This window comes from Castanea sativa, chromosome 11, assembly GCF_040712315.1.
Source record: "Castanea sativa cultivar Marrone di Chiusa Pesio chromosome 11, ASM4071231v1".
NCBI lineage: Eukaryota > Viridiplantae > Streptophyta > Magnoliopsida > Fagales > Fagaceae > Castanea > Castanea sativa.
The window spans coordinates 68396053-68412786 of NC_134023.1; positions in this window are offsets into that span (position 1 = coordinate 68396053).

Here is a 16734-nt window from a genome sequence, read left to right on the forward strand (position 1 = left end):
GTATATATAAGGTGAGTGAGCTGCCTTTTAAATTACTAACGAAGATACGAGACAAGTAGATCATTAGAGGAGATTATGGGACTTTTCTAGCTTACACGATCCTCATTTAGCGTCCACATGACCATTAAATATTGAGGCTTACTCTGTTAGCAAAATGTCAGCATCTACATTATTAACTAATTAAATTTCATGTGTTTTCTACATCCTCCCCTCCTCTTTTTTGGGAGAAACACTCATTCATAAAAAAATAAAATATTATTATTTGGACAAAAAGATCTAGTCTACATATACTAAAGCTCCAACCAATATTCAGTCCATGAGTATTTAACTCATATATAATCTCTCCAGGAGACTTATAAAGAAGAGTTGGCACAGAAGCTACTGCAACACACATACACACACTAACTAGACTAGAGCTCTGAAGCTGGAATGCCTTTACAGAGGAGGCTCCCTGATGAATCAAATCAAAAGTCTTTTCTTTCTTACGTGGGACTCAAGGATAATACTATATTTAAGTTGACACGTTAGAAGTCAATTTTTTATTCACTCTATGCTATATTTTTAACATTTTTTAACAATGGATCTAAACTAAAACATTTCATTATTATGTGTGAAGGACGATGAATAGCCTCCTCTTTCATTCAAATTATTGGAATACTTTGAATAAGTCGAAAGAGTAAAGATAGGATGAGATTCCATCTTTTCTATTTTCGATCTTCTGAGTGGGATGGTCAGCTCTCCCAGGGTTGTAATGAAATACGAAACTGTAATCATATATATATATTTGTGCACCTTTCAAAGAAAATTTTATAATTTCTCAACAAAAAAAAACTTTTTATAAGGCATTGTGGATCTATACAAATCCACAAAGAGTTCCTTAAGTCTACGAGAAGTTTCTTGAATCCATAAGGTGATAAACTAAAATTCACCACAAAAAGAATTTGACTAAATATCTGAATTTTTATTGAAAATAATCTATGAAAAACGTTTACAGACTTAGAAACCTATTTAAGGGCTCCGTAAAAATTGATAGATAAGAAAATATATTTTAAAATAAGTCCTAATTAATACATAACCTTAACATGAACAAAAATTGACCTAAAAAGGATTAAAAGCCCCTAAAAACAAGGAAATAAATACCCTAAATCTAAAATATTGAAAGTGACATAAAAATACCAAAAATAATAAATTATAATAATTAAATAGTAAATTGTGTCTTACATCAATAATGTTATGAACAACAAAAAAACTATAACAATTTAATTTAGAAATGTTTTGGAGATTGTGGTGAACCAATGTTTGGCTTACTAATTTTGGAATGTTTTGGAAATGTTATAATTTTTCGATGTGTCCCTAACATTATTCTAATAAAATACTGTTAATTTCTGAAAGTTTAGAAAAATTGGCAAATCATGAACATAAACTTATCTAGTTTGTCTCCTACCAAGTTATATAACATTGGTTGTGGATCTGAGTAGGTCCTGTCAAGTTGTGCCCTTGAATTCAAATGGAGAAGGATTTAATTCTTTAGTAAATGATGCTTGTTTGCCTTTCTAAAATGGTTTTTTTTTTTTTAAGTAATAATGTATGCAGTTATACACAATCATTTTTCATCATTGTTGACATAATAAATTTTAATGGTAGGAACGTTATTGTCATAATATAAGTCAACTATTAACTCACCATACATAAATATTAAGAAAAACACACTATCACCAGCATTCACACATTCCATACCCTAATTAAATAAAGACACACATTTCAACACTAGCATTCACAGCCAAACGTGAAACAAACCATCAAATCAGTCTCAGACTCTCAGTATTATACCAAAGAGAGAAAGAGTGTACGTTAAGTATATATAAGGTCAGTGAGCTGCCTTTTAAATTACTAACAAAGATACGGGACAAGTAGATCATTAAAGGAGATTTTGGGAATTTTCTAGCTTACACGATCCTCATTTAGCGTCCACATGACCATTAAATATTGAGGCTTACTCTGTTAGCAAAATGTCCGCATCTACATTATTAACTAATTAAATTTCATGTGTTTTCTGCATCCTCCCCTCCTCTTCTTTGGGAAAAACACTCATTCATAAAAAAATAAAATATTATTATTTGGACAAGAAGATCTAGTCCACATATACTAAAGCTCCAACCAATATTTAGTCCATGAGCATTTAACTCATATATTATCTCTCTAGGAGACTTATAAAGAAGAGTTAGAGGGTCTAAACGTTCATTGGTGTTTTATACACTATTTGAACTTTTAATATCATTTTCACATTTACTTTTTATATATTTTTTTTATGAGATCATGTCTACCTTTCAAGGAAGCTTTTTTTATTACTATAATTGTATTACTATGCAAATGTAATACTAGCTGGAAATTATTCAATGTTTGTCCACCTTTCAAGAGAGAATTTTATAAGGCATTGTGGATTTGAATCTCATTATTTTGCTGATTTTTGAATTTGACTTTCACAAAACACTCAACAACGACTTTATATTATACAATACTATTGATCATATCTTATCATTTTGGTGCTTGGAAAACAATTCAAAATGGACCAATTCATTTGATTGACGCAATGGGCGATTGCGGGATCCGGTAAGCTAGAGAAGATAATGTTCGGCGTAACCCTATTGGATCAAGAAACTTAGAGGGCTTAGGTGCACTGGGTAGATTAAACTTGGAGGGTCTTCTGTAATTCGAGTATCCCAACTCTATTCTATAGTGGATTATCTTTATGTTTGCATCTCTCTTCCTTTACTTTTTACCTTTTAATTACTGCAGTGGTTGTGATTAATTTCGGTCTGAAGTGTTTTACCAATTTGGTTTTAGCTTATGTTCATCTTTTCGCACATATATTATTTGTGTATAAGCTTGCGTTGGTTGTTTCAATCTTGGAGGGTCTAAACGTTCATTGGTGTTTTATACACTATTTGAACTTTTAATATCATTTTCACATTAATTTTTTATATTTTTTTTTATGAGATCATGTCTATCTTTCAAGGAAGCTTTTTTTATTATTATAATTGTATTACTATGCAAATGTAATACTAGCTGGAAATTATTCAATGTTTGTCCACCTTTCAAGAGAGAATTTTATAAGGCATTGTGGATCTGAATCTCATTATTTTGCTGATTTTTGAATTTGACTTTCACAAAACACTCAACAACGACTTTATATTGTACAATACTATTGATCATATCTTATCATTTTCGTTCTTGGAAAACAATTCAGAATGGACCAATTCATTTCGTTGACGCAATGGGCGATTGCGGGATCCGGTAAGCTAGAGAAGATAATGTTCGGCGTAACCCTGTTGGACCAAGAAACTTAGAGGGCTTAGGTGCACTGGGTAGATTAAACTTGGAGGGTCTTCTGCAATTCGTGTATCCCAACTCTATTCTCTAGTGGATTATCTTTGTGTTTGCATCTCTCTTCCTTTACTCTTTACCTTTTAATTACTGCAGTGGTTGTGATTAATTTCGGTCTGAAGTGTTTTACTAATTTTGTTTTAGCTTATATTCATCTTTTCGCACATATATTATTTGTGTATAAGCTTGCATAGGTTGTTTCAATCTTGGAGGGTCTAAACGTTCATTGGTGTTTTATACACTATTTGAACTTTTAACATCATTTTCACATTTATTTTTTATTTTTTATTTTATGAGATCATGTCTACCTTTCAAGGGAACTTTTTTATTATTATTATAATTGTATTACTACACAAATGTAATACTCGCTGGAAATTATTCAATGTTTGTCCACCTTTCAAGAGAGAATTTTATAAGGCATTGTGGATCTGAATCTCATTATTTTGCTGATTTTTGAATTTGACTTTCACAAAACACTCAACAACGACTTTATATTGTACAATACTATTGATCATATCTTATCATTTTCGTTCTTGGAAAACAATTCAGAATGGACCAATTCATTTCGTTGACGCAATGGGCGATTGCGGGATCCGGTAAGCTAGAGAAGATAATGTTCGGCGTAACCCTGTTGGACCAAGAAACTTAGAGGGCTTAGGTGCACTGGGTAGATTAAACTTGGAGGGTCTTTTGCAATTCCTGTATCCCAACTTTATTCTCTAGTGGATTATCTTTGTGTTCGCATCTCTCTTCCTTTACTCTTTACCTTTTAATTACTGCAGTGGTTGTGATTAATTTCGGTCTGAAGTGTTTTACCAATTTGGTTTTAGCTTATATTCATCTTTTCGCACATATATTATTTGTGTATAAGCTTGCGTTGGTTGTTTCAATCTTGGAGGGTCTAAACGTTCATTAGTGTTTTATACAATATTTGAACTTATAATATCATTTTCACATTTATTTTTTATATATTTTTTTTATGAGATCATGTCTACCTTTCAAGGAAGCTTTTTTTTATTACTATAATTGTATTACTATGCAAATGTAATACTAGCTGGAAATTATTCAATGTTTGTCCACCTTTCAAGAGAGAATTTTATAAGGCATTGTGGATTTGAATCTCATTATTTTTCTGATTTTTGAATTTGACTTTCACAAAACACTCAACAACGAATTTGTATGTTGCAATACTATTGATCATATCTTATCATTTTGGTGCTTGGAAAACAATTCAAAATGGACCAATTCATTTGGTTGACGCAATGGGCGATTGCGGGATCCGGTAAGCTAGAGAAGATAATGTTCGGCGTAACCCTGTTGGATCAAGAAACTTAGAGGGATTAGGTCCACTGGGTAGATTAAACTTGGAGGGTCTTCTGCAATTCGAGTATCCCAACTCTATTCTATAGTGGATTATCTTTGTGTTTGCATCTCTCTTCCTTTACTCTTTACCTTTTAATTACTGCAGTGGTTGTGATTAATTTCGGTCTGAAGTGTTTTACCAATTTGGTTTTAGCTTATATTCATCTTTTCGCACATATATTATTTGTGTATAAGCTTGCGTTGGTTGTTTCAATCTTGGAGGGTCTAAACTTTCATTGGTGTTTTATACACTATTTGAACTTTTAATATCATTTTCACATTTATTTTTGATTTTTTATTTTATGAGATCATGTCTACCTTTCAAGGGAGCTTTTTATTATTATTATAATTGTATTACTACGCAAATGTAATACTCGCTGGAAATTATTCAATGTTTGTCCACCTTTCAAGAGGGAATTTTATAAGGCATTGTGGATCTGAATCTCATTATTTTCCTGATTTTTGAATTTGACTTTCACAAAACACTCAACAACGAATTTATATTATACAATACTATTGATCATATCTTATCATTTTGGTGCTTGGAAAACAATTCAGAATGAACCAATTCATTTGGTGGACGCAATGGGCGATTGCGGGATCCGGTAAGCTAGAGAAGATAATGTTCGGCGTAACCTTGTTGGACCAAGAACTTCGAGGGCTTAGGTGCACTGGGTAGATTAAACTTGGAGGATCTTTTGCAATTCCTGTATCCCAACTTTATTCTCTAGTGGATTATCTTTGTGTTTGCATCTCTCTTCTTTTACTCTTTACCTTTTAATTACTGCAGTGGTTGTGATTAATTTCGGTCTGAAGTGTTTTACCAATTTGGTTTTAGCTTATATTCATCTTTTCGCACATATATTATTTGTGTATAAGCTTGCGTTGGTTGTTTCAATCTTGGAGGGTCTAAACGTTCATTGGTGTTTTATACACTATTTGAACTTTTAATATCATTTTCACGTTTATTTTTTATATATTTTTTTTATGAGATCATGTGTACCTTTCAAGGAAGCTTTTTTTATTATTATAACTGTATTACTATGCAAATGTAATACTAGCTGGAAATTATTCAATGTTTGTCCACCTTTCAAGAGAGAATTTTATAAGGCATTGTGGATCTGAATCTCATTATTTTGCTGATTTTTGAATTTGACTTTCATAAAACACTCAACAACGACTTAATATTATACAATACTATTGATCATATCTTATCATTTTGGTGCTTGGAAAACAATTCAGAATGGACCAATTCATTTGGTTGACGCAATGGGCGATTACGGGATCCGGTAAGCTAGAGAAGATAATGTTCGGCGTAACTCTATTGGACCAAGAACTTAGATGGCTTAGGTGCACAGGGTAGATCAAACTTGGAGGGTCTTCTGCAATTCCTGTATCCTAACTTTATTCTCTAGTGGATTATCTTTGTGTTTGCATCTCTCTTCCTTTACTCTTTACCTTTTAATTACTGCAGTGGTTGTGATTAATTTCGGTCTGAAGTGTTTTACCAATTTGGTTTTAGCTTATATTCATCTTTTCGCACATATATTATTTGTGTATAAGCTTGCGTTGGTTGTTTCAATCTTGGAGGGTCTAAACGTTCATTGGTGTTTTATACACTATTTGAACTTTTAATATCATTTTCACATTTATTTTTTATATATTTTTTTTATGAGATCATGTCTACCTTTCAAGGAAGCTTTTTTTTATTACTATAATTGTATTACTATGCAAATGTAATACTAGCTGGAAATTATTCAATGCTTGTCCACCTTTCAAGAGAGAATTTTATAAGGCATTGTGGATTTGAATCTCATTATTTTTCTGATTTTTGAATTTGACTTTCACAAAACACTCAACAACGAATTTGTATTTTGCAATACTATTGATCATATCTTATCATTTTGGTGCTTGGAAAACAATTCAAAATGGACCAATTCATTTGGTTGACGCAATGGGCGATTGCAGGATCCGGTAAGCTAGAGAAGATAATGTTCGGCGTAACCCTGTTGGATCAAGAAACTTAGAGGGATTAGGTCCACTGGGTAGATTAAACTTGGAGGGTCTTCTGCAAATCGAGTATCCCAACTCTATTCTATAGTGGAATATCTTTGTGTTTGCATCTCTCTTCCTTTACTCTTCACCTTTTAATTACTGCAGTGGTTGTGATTAATTTCGGTCTGAAGTGTTTTACCAATTTGGTTTTAGCTTATATTCATCTTTTCGCACATATATTATTTGTGTATAAGCTTGCGTTGGTTGTTTCGATCTTGGAGGGTCTAAACTTTCATTGGTGTTTTATACACTATTTGAACTTTTAATATCATTTTCACATTTATTTTTTATTTTATGAGATCATGTCTACCTTTCAAGGGAGCTTTTTTATTATTATTATAATTGTATTACTACGCAAATGTAATACTCGCTGGAAATTATTCAATGTTTGTCCACCTTTCAAGAGGGAATTTTATAAGGCATTGTGGATCTGAATCTCATTATTTTCCTGATTTTTGAATTTGACTTTCACAAAACACTCAACAACGAATTTATATTATACAATACTATTGATCATATCTTATCATTTTGGTGCTTGGAAAACAATTCAGAATGAACCAATTCATTTGGTGGACGCAATGGGCGATTGCGGGATCCGGTAAGCAAGAGAAGATAATGTTCGGCGTAACCCTGTTGGACCAAGAACTTCGAGGGCTTAGGTGCACTGGGTAGATTAAACTTGGAGGGACTTTTGCAATTCCTGTATCCCAAATTTATTCTCTAGTGGATTATCTTTGTGTTTGCATCTCTCTTCTTTTACTCTTTACCTTTTAATTACTGCAGTGGTTGTGATTAATTTCGGTCTGAAGTGTTTTACCAATTGGGTTTTAGCTTATATTCATCTTTTCGGACATATATTATTTGTGTATAAGCTTGCGTTGGTTGTTTCAATCTTGGAGGGTCTAAATGTTCATTGGGTTTTATACACCATTTGAACTTTTAATATCATTTTCACATTTATTTTTTATATATTTTTTTTATGAGATCATGTCTACCTTTCAAGGAAGCTTTTTTTATTATTATAATTGTATTGCTATGCAAATGTAATACTAGCTGGAAATTATTCAATGTTTGTCCAGCTTTCAAGAGAGAATTTTATAAGGTATTGTGGATCTGAATCTCATTATTTTGCTGATTTTTGGATTTGACTTTCATAAAACACTCAACAACGACTTAATATTATACAATACTATTGATCATATCTTATCATTTTGGTGCTTGGAAAACAATTCAGAATGAACCAATTCATTTGGTGGACGCAATGGGCGATTGCGGGATCCGGTAAGCTAGAGAAGATAATGTTCGGCGTAACCCTGTTGGACCAAGAACTTCGAGGGCTTAGGTGCACTGGGTAGATTAAACTTGGAGGGACTTTTGCAATTCCTGTATCCCAAATTTATTCTCTAGTGGATTATCTTTGTGTTTGCATCTCTCTTCTTTTACTCTTTACCTTTTAATTACTGCAGTGGTTGTGATTAATTTCGGTCTGAAGTGTTTTACCAATTGGGTTTTAGCTTATATTCATCTTTTCGCACATATATTATTTGTGTATAAGCTTGCGTTGGTTGTTTCAATCTTGGAGGGTCTAAATGTTCATTGGTGTTTTATACACCATTTGAACTTTTAATATCATTTTCACATTTATTTTTTATATATTTTTTTTATGAGATCATGTCTACCTTTCAAGGAAGCTTTTTTTATTATTATAATTGTATTGCTATGCAAATGTAATACTAGCTGGAAATTATTCAATGTTTGTCCAGCTTTCAAGAGAGAATTTTATAAGGTATTGTGGATCTGAATCTCATTATTTTGCTGATTTTTGGATTTGACTTTCATAAAACACTCAACAACGACTTAATATTATACAATACTATTGATCATATCTTATCATTTTGGTGCTTGGAAAACAATTCAGAATGGACCAATTCATTTGGTTGACGCAATGGGCGATTGCGGGATCCGGTAAGCTAGAGAAGATAATGTTCAGCGTAACCCTATTGGACCAAGAACTTAGATGGCTTAGGTGCACAGGGTAGATCAAACTTGGAGGGTCTTCTGCAATTCCTGTATCCTAACTTTATTCTCTAGTGGATTATCTTTGTGTTTGCATCTCTCTTCCTTTACTCTTTACCTTTTAATTACTGCAGTGGTTGTGATTAATTTCAGTCTGAAGTGTTTTACCAATTGGGTTTTAGCTTATATTCATCTTTTCGCACATATATTATTTGTGTATAAGCTTGCGTTGGTTGTTTCAATCTTGGAGGGTCTAAACGTTCATTGGTGTTTTATACACTATTTGAACTTTTAATATCATTTTAACATTTATTTTTTTTTAATTTTTTATGAGATCATATGTACCTTTCGAGGGGGCTTTTTTTATTATTATAATTGTATTACTATGCAAATGTAATACTCGCTAGAAATTATTCAATGTTTGTCCACCTTTCAAGAGAGAATTTTATAAGGCATTGTGGATCTGAATCTCATTATTTTGCTGATTTTTGAATTTGACTTTCACAAAACACTCAACAACGACTTTATATTATACAATACTATTGATCATATCTTATCATTTTGGTGCTTGGAAAACAATTCATAATGAACCAATTCATTTGGTTGACGCAATGGGCGTTTGTGGGATCCGGTAAGCTAGAGAAGATAATGTTCGGCGTAACCCTGTTGGACCAAGAACTTAGAGGGCTTATGTGCACTGGGTAGATTAAACTTGGAGGGTCTTTTGCAATTCCTGTATCCCAACTTTATTCTCTAGTGGATTATCTTTGTGTTTGCATCTCTCTTCCTTTACTCTTTACCTTTTAATTATTGCAGTGGTTGTGATTAATTTCAGTCTGAAGTGTTTTACCAATTTGGTTTTAGCTTATATTCATCTTTTTGCACATATATTATTTGTGTATATGCTTGTGTTGGTTGTTTCAATCTTGGAGGGTCTAAACGTTCATTGATGTTTTATACACTATTTGAACTTTTAATATCATTTTCACATTTATTTTTTATATATTTTTTTATGAGATCTTGTCTACCTTTCAAGGGAGCTTTTTTTATTTTTATAATTGTATTACTATGCAAATGTAGCACTCGCTGGAAATTATTCAATGTTTGTCCACCTTTCAAGAGAGAATTTTATAAGGCATTGTGGATTTGAATCTCATTATTTTTCTGATTTTTGAATTTGACTTTCACAAAACACTCAACAACGAATTTGTATTTTGCAATACTATTGATCATATCTTATCATTTTGGTGCTTGGAAAACAATTCATAATGAACCAATTCATTTGGTTGACGCAATGGGCGTTTGTGGGATCCTGTAAGCTAGAGAAGATAATGTTCGGCGTAACCCTGTTGGACCAAGAACTTAGAGGGCTTATGTGCACTGGGTAGATTAAACTTGGAGGGTCTTTTGCAATTCCTGTATCCCAACTTTATTCTCTAGTGGATTATCTTTGTGTTTGCATCTCTCTTCCTTTACTCTTTACCTTTTAATTATTGCAGTGGTTGTGATTAATTTCAGTCTGAAGTGTTTTACCAATTTGGTTTTAGCTTATATTCATCTTTTTGCACATATATTATTTGTGTATATGCTTGCGTTGGTTGTTTCAATCTTGGAGGGTCTAAACGTTCATTGGTGTTTTATACACTATTTGAACTTTTAATATCATTTTCACATTTATTTTTTATATATTTTTTTTATGAGATCATGTCTACCTTTCAAGGAAGCTTTTTTTTATTACTATAATTGTATTACTATGCAAATGTAATACTAGCTGGAAATTATTCAATGCTTGTCCACCTTTCAAGAGAGAATTTTATAAGGCATTGTGGATTTGAATCTCATTATTTTTCTGATTTTTGAATTTGACTTTCACAAAACACTCAACAACGAATTTGTATTTTGCAATACTATTGATCATATCTTATCATTTTGGTGCTTGGAAAACAATTCAAAATGGACCAATTCATTTGGTTGACGCAATGGGCGATTGCAGGATCCGGTAAGCTAGAGAAGATAATGTTCGGCGTAACCCTGTTGGATCAAGAAACTTAGAGGGATTAGGTCCACTGGGTAGATTAAACTTGGAGGGTCTTCTGCAAATCGAGTATCCCAACTCTATTCTATAGTGGATTATCTTTGTGTTTGCATCTCTCTTCCTTTACTCTTCACCTTTTAATTACTGCAGTGGTTGTGATTAATTTCGGTCTGAAGTGTTTTACCAATTTGGTTTTAGCTTATATTCATCTTTTCGCACATATATTATTTGTGTATAAGCTTGCGTTGGTTGTTTCGATCTTGGAGGGTCTAAACTTTCATTGGTGTTTTATACACTATTTGAACTTTTAATATCATTTTCACATTTATTTTTTATTTTATGAGATCATGTCTACCTTTCAAGGGAGCTTTTTTATTATTATTATAATTGTATTACTACGCAAATGTAATACTCGCTGGAAATTATTCAATGTTTGTCCACCTTTCAAGAGGGAATTTTATAAGGCATTGTGGATCTGAATCTCATTATTTTCCTGATTTTTGAATTTGACTTTCACAAAACACTCAACAACGAATTTATATTATACAATACTATTGATCATATCTTATCATTTTGGTGCTTGGAAAACAATTCAGAATGAACCAATTCATTTGGTGGACGCAATGGGCGATTGCGGGATCCGGTAAGCTAGAGAAGATAATGTTCGGCGTAACCCTGTTGGACCAAGAACTTCGAGGGCTTAGGTGCACTGGGTAGATTAAACTTGGAGGGACTTTTGCAATTCCTGTATCCCAAATTTATTCTCTAGTGGATTATCTTTGTGTTTGCATCTCTCTTCTTTTACTCTTTACCTTTTAATTACTGCAGTGGTTGTGATTAATTTCGGTCTGAAGTGTTTTACCAATTGGGTTTTAGCTTATATTCATCTTTTCGCACATATATTATTTGTGTATAAGCTTGCGTTGGTTGTTTCAATCTTGGAGGGTCTAAATGTTCATTGGGTTTTATACACTATTTGAACTTTTAATATCATTTTCACATTTATTTTTTATATATTTTTTTTATGAGATCATGTCTACCTTTCAAGGAAGCTTTTTTTATTATTATAATTGTATTGCTATGCAAATGTAATACTAGCTGGAAATTATTCAATGTTTGTCCAGCTTTCAAGAGAGAATTTTATAAGGTATTGTGGATCTGAATCTCATTATTTTGCTGATTTTTGGATTTGACTTTCATAAAACACTCAACAACGACTTAATATTATACAATACTATTGATCATATCTTATCATTTTGGTGCTTGGAAAACAATTCAGAATGAACCAATTCATTTGGTGGACGCAATGGGCGATTGCGGGATCCGGTAAGCTAGAGAAGATAATGTTCGGCGTAACCCTGTTGGACCAAGAACTTCGAGGGCTTAGGTGCACTGGGTAGATTAAACTTGGAGGGACTTTTGCAATTCCTGTATCCCAAATTTATTCTCTAGTGGATTATCTTTGTGTTTGCATCTCTCTTCTTTTACTCTTTACCTTTTAATTACTGCAGTGGTTGTGATTAATTTCGGTCTGAAGTGTTTTACCAATTGGGTTTTAGCTTATATTCATCTTTTCGCACATATATTATTTGTGTATAAGCTTGCGTTGGTTGTTTCAATCTTGGAGGGTCTAAATGTTCATTGGTGTTTTATACACCATTTGAACTTTTAATATCATTTTCACATTTATTTTTTATATATTTTTTTTATGAGATCATGTCTACCTTTCAAGGAAGCTTTTTTTATTATTATAATTGTATTGCTATGCAAATGTAATACTAGCTGGAAATTATTCAATGTTTGTCCAGCTTTCAAGAGAGAATTTTATAAGGTATTGTGGATCTGAATCTCATTATTTTGCTGATTTTTGGATTTGACTTTCATAAAACACTCAACAACGACTTAATATTATACAATACTATTGATCATATCTTATCATTTTGGTGCTTGGAAAACAATTCAGAATGGACCAATTCATTTGGTTGACGCAATGGGCGATTGCGGGATCCGGTAAGCTAGAGAAGATAATGTTCAGCGTAACCCTATTGGACCAAGAACTTAGATGGCTTAGGTGCACAGGGTAGATCAAACTTGGAGGGTCTTCTGCAATTCCTGTATCCTAACTTTATTCTCTAGTGGATTATCTTTGTGTTTGCATCTCTCTTCCTTTACTCTTTACCTTTTAATTACTGCAGTGGTTGTGATTAATTTCAGTCTGAAGTGTTTTACCAATTGGGTTTTAGCTTATATTCATCTTTTCGCACATATATTATTTGTGTATAAGCTTGCGTTGGTTGTTTCAATCTTGGAGGGTCTAAACGTTCATTGGTGTTTTATACACTATTTGAACTTTTAATATCATTTTAACATTTATTTTTTTTTAATTTTTTATGAGATCATATGTACCTTTCGAGGGGGCTTTTTTTATTATTATAATTGTATTACTATGCAAATGTAATACTCGCTAGAAATTATTCAATGTTTGTCCACCTTTCAAGAGAGAATTTTATAAGGCATTGTGGATCTGAATCTCATTATTTTGCTGATTTTTGAATTTGACTTTCACAAAACACTCAACAACGACTTTATATTATACAATACTATTGATCATATCTTATCATTTTGGTGCTTGGAAAACAATTCATAATGAACCAATTCATTTGGTTGACGCAATGGGCGTTTGTGGGATCCGGTAAGCTAGAGAAGATAATGTTCGGCGTAACCCTGTTGGACCAAGAACTTAGAGGGCTTATGTGCACTGGGTAGATTAAACTTGGAGGGTCTTTTGCAATTCCTGTATCCCAACTTTATTCTCTAGTGGATTATCTTTGTGTTTGCATCTCTCTTCCTTTACTCTTTACCTTTTAATTATTGCAGTGGTTGTGATTAATTTCAGTCTGAAGTGTTTTACCAATTTGGTTTTAGCTTATATTCATCTTTTTGCACATATATTATTTGTGTATATGCTTGTGTTGGTTGTTTCAATCTTGGAGGGTCTAAACGTTCATTGATGTTTTATACACTATTTGAACTTTTAATATCATTTTCACATTTATTTTTTATATATTTTTTTATGAGATCTTGTCTACCTTTCAAGGGAGCTTTTTTTATTTTTATAATTGTATTACTATGCAAATGTAGCACTCGCTGGAAATTATTCAATGTTTGTCCACCTTTCAAGAGAGAATTTTATAAGGCATTGTGGATCTGAATCTCATTATTTTGATGATTTTTGAATTTGACTTTCACAAAACACTCAACAACGACTTTATATTTTGCAATACTATTGATCATATCTTATCATTTTGGTGTTTGGAAAACAATTCAGAATGGACCAATTCATTTGGTTGACGCAATGGGCGATTGCAGGATCCAGTAACCTAGAGAAGATAATGTTCGGCGTAACCCTGTTGGACCAAGAACTTAGAGTGCTTAGGTGCACTGGGTAGATTATACTCTGAGGGTCTTCTGCAATTCCTGTATCCCAACTTTATTCTCTAGTAGATTATCTTTGTTTTGGCATCTCTCTTCCTTTACTCTTTAACTTTTAATTACTGCAGTGGTTGTGATTAATTTCGGTCTGAAGTGTTTTACCAATTTGGTTTTAGCTTATATTCATCTTTTCGCCCGTATATTATTTGTGTATAAGCTTGCGTTGGTTGTTTCAATCTCAGAGGATCTAAACGTTCATTGGTGTTTTATACACTATTTGAACTTTTAATATCATTTTCACATTTATTTTTTATATTTTTTTTTTATGAGATCATGTCTACCTTTCAAGGGTGCTTTTTTTATTATTATAATTGTATTACTATGCAAATGTAATACTCGCTAGAAATTATTCAATGTTTGTCCACCTTTGAAGAGGGAATTTTATAAGGCATTGTGGATCTGAATCTCATTATTTTGCTGATTTTTGAATTTGACTTTCACAAAACACTCAACAACGACTTTATATTATACAATACTATTGATCATATCTTATCATTTTGGTGCTTGGAAAACAATTCAGAATGGACCAATTCATTTGGTTGACGCAATGGGCGATTGCGGGATCCGATAAGCTAGAGAAGATAATGTTCGGCGTAACCCTGTTGGACCAAGAACTTAGAGAGCTTAGGTGCACTGGATAGATTAAACTTGGAGGGTCTTCTGCAATTCCTGTATGCCAACTTTATTCTCTAGTGGATTATCTTTGTGTTTGCATCTCTCTTCCTTTACTCTTTACTTTTTAATTACTGCAGTGGTTTTGATTAATTTCAGTATTAAGTGTTTTACCAATTTGGTTTTAGCTTATATTCATCTTTTTGCACATATATTATTTGTGTATAAGTTTGCGTTGGTTGTTTCAATCTTGGAGGGTGTAAAAGTTCATTGGTGTTTTATACACTATTTGAACTTTTAATATCATTTTCACATTTATTTTTTATATTTTTTTTTTATGGGATCATGTTTGCCTTTCAAGGGAGCTTTTTTTATTATTATAATTGTATTACTATGCAAATGTAATACTCACTGGAAATTATTCAATGTTTGTCCACCTTTCAAGAGAGAATTTTATAAGGCATTGTGGATCTGAATCTCATTATTTTGCTGATTTTTGAATTTGACTTTCACAAAACACTCAACAACGACTTTAATTTATACAATACTATTAATCATATCTTATCATTTCATTTGTTTGACGCAATGGGCGATTGCGCGATCCGGTAAGCTAGAGAAGATAATGTTCGGCGTAACTCTGTTGGACCAAGAAACTTAGAGGGCTCAGGTGCACTGGGTAGATTAAACTTAGGGGGTCTTCTGCAATTCGTGTATCCCAACTCTATTCTCTAGTGGATTATCTTTGTGTTTGCATCTCTCTTCCTTTACTCTTTGCCTTTTAATTACTGCAGTGGTTGTGATTAATTTCGGTCTGAAGTGTTTTACCAATTTGGTTTTAGCTTATATTCATCTTTTCGCACATATATTATTTGTGTATAAGCTTGCGTTGGTTGTTTCAATCTTGGAGGGTCTAAACGTTCATTGGTGTTTTATACACTATTTGAACTTTTACTATCATTTTCACATTTATTTTTTATATATATATTTTTTTTGAGATCATGTCTACCTTTCAAGGGAGCTTTTTTTATTATTATAATTGTATTACTATGCAAATGTAATACTCGCTGGAAATTATTCAATGTTTGTCCACCTTTCAAGAGAGAATTTTATAAGGCATTGTTGATCTGAATCTCATTATTTTGCTGATTTTTGAATTTGACTTTCACAAAACACTCAACAACGACTTTATATTATACAATACTATTGATCATATCTTATCATTTGTATGGCATTATCATGATTATGGGCATTCCTTTTATATTTTTATTTTTTAAGTGGTTAGAGATACTTAACATAATATGTATGCTATTGCTACGGCCTTGGTAGCTTCACCTAACTGGCCCCTCTCGTCTAAAGAACTTATGGCTCGGGAGAGTACCAACTTATCCAACTATTTAACTATTTTATATTTTGACTTTCTGTAATCTTTAATGTTTACAAATCTTATCATGCATGTTTACTTATATAAATACAAAATATACTGGCACATTTTAATATTTTCAACAAAGATATCTCCATAATACCTATCTAATAAAATGTATAAACAAAAAGTATGTGAGAGTAAATAAAATCAAAACACTTTTAGTTTCAATTTGGTACATAGACTTTTCAACCCTCATATATAGTCATAGCTTCCAACCCCTCCCCTTGATCTTCTTCACCTTCCTTTCTTGGGCTCCACCAGACCAACTTCTCATGAGCCTCCTTGTTCCTTCTCCAACTGATGATTATCAAACCTCTTGTTGTCTACCTCACTTCTTCTCATGAAATTTGGCCCT